We start from the raw sequence: 1803 nt of genomic DNA, 5'->3' as shown, positions 1-1803 counted from the left end.
GGGGAGGACCAGCCGCCTCCTTAAACACAGGCTGGAAGGGAAATCCGGTCAAGCTACGGAGGACCGGCCGCCTCCTTAAACACAGGCCGGAAGGGAAATCCGATCAAGCTACGGAGGACCGGTCGCCTCCCTAAACACAGGCCGGGCAAAAATCTGCGAATGGGCCCGTCAAGGGTAGTGGGTCATCCAAGGTGGGAGGTACCGGCCGCCTCCTTAAACACAGGCCGGGCAAAAATCTGCGAATGGCCCGTCAAGGGTTGTTGGTCATCCAAGGAGGGAGGTACCGGCCGCCTCCTTAAACACAGGCCGGGCAAAAATCTGCGAATGGCCCGTCAAGGGTTGTTGGTCATCCAAGGAGGGAGGTACCGGCCGCCTCCTTAAACACAGGCCGGGCAAAAATCTGCGAATGGCCCGTCAAGGGTTGTTGGTCATCCAAGGAGGGAGGTACCGGCCGCCTCCTTAAACACAGGCCGGGCAAAAATCTGCGAACGGCCCGTCAAGGGTTCTGTCTCATCCAAGAAAGGGGTACCGGCCGCCTCAGAGGCCGGAGCGAAGGGGGCGAAAGGCTGTCGATGGGGAAGGATCGGGGCCACGGCTAATCTAGCGATGCCCGCGTCGGGCGGTCACTCCGACGAATGAGCGGGGCCGAATCCGGCGCGAGGCGGCCTTCAGGCACGTGGTTCGAGACGACCTCACCCGGCTCTAGCCCGGAGGATCGGAGGCAACGGCCGTCTCCTTAAGCTAAGGCCGGACGAAAATCTGCGGATGCGGTCCATCCAAGGCAGACGGAGGTACCGGCCGCCTCGGTAAATAAAGCCCGGGCAAAAATCTGCGAACGGCCCGTCAAGGGTTCTGTCTCATCCAAGAAAGGGGTACCGGCCGCCTCAGAGGCCGGAGCGAAGGGGGCGAAAGGCTGTCGATGGGGAAGGATCGGGGCCACGGCTAATCTAGCGATGCCCGCGTCGGGCGGTCACTCCGACGAATGAGCGGGGCCGAATCCGGCGTAGGCGGCCTTCAGGCACGTGGTTCGAGACGACCTCACCCGGCTCTAGCCCGGAGGATCGGAGGCAACGGCCGTCTCCTTAAGCTAAGGCCGGACGAAAATCTGCGGATGCGGTCCATCCAAGGCAGACGGAGGTACCGGCCGCCTCGGTAAATAAAGCCCGGGCAAAAATCTGCGAACGGCCCGTCAAGGGTTCTCTCTCATCCAAGAAAGGGGTACCGGCCGCCTCAGAGGCCGGAGCGAAGGGGGCGAAAGGCTGTCGATGGGGAAGGATCGGGGCCACGGCTAATCTAGCGATGCCCGCGTCGGGCGGTCACTCCGACGAATGAGCGGGGCCGAATCCGGCGTAGGCGGCCTTCAGGCACGTGGTTCGAGACGACCTCACCCGGCTCTAGCCCGGAGGATCGGAGGCAACGGCCGTCTCCTTAAGCTAAGGCCGGACGAAAATCTGCGGATGCGGTCCATCCAAGGCAGACGGAGGTACCGGCCGCCTCGGTAAATAAAGCCCGGGCAAAAATCTGCGAACGGCCCGTCAAGGGTTCTGTCTCATCCAAGAAAGGGGTACCGGCCGCCTCAGAGGCCGGAGCGAAGGGGGCGAAAGGCTGTCGATGGGGAAGGATCGGGGCCACGGCTAATCTAGCGATGCCCGCGTCGGGCGGTCACTCCGACGAATGAGCGGGGCCGAATCCGGCGTAGGCGGCCTTCAGGCACGTGGTTCGAGACGACCTCACCCGGCTCTAGCCCGGAGGATCGGAGGCAACGGCCGTCTCCTTAAGCTAAGGCCGGACGAAAATCTGCGG

The sequence above is a fragment of the Syngnathus scovelli genome, unplaced genomic scaffold (assembly GCF_024217435.2).
Source record: "Syngnathus scovelli strain Florida unplaced genomic scaffold, RoL_Ssco_1.2 HiC_scaffold_126, whole genome shotgun sequence".
Taxonomy (NCBI): Eukaryota; Metazoa; Chordata; class Actinopteri; order Syngnathiformes; family Syngnathidae; genus Syngnathus; species Syngnathus scovelli.
The sequence above is the reverse complement of the archived record's forward strand: the minus strand, read 5'-3'. Positions refer to the sequence as shown.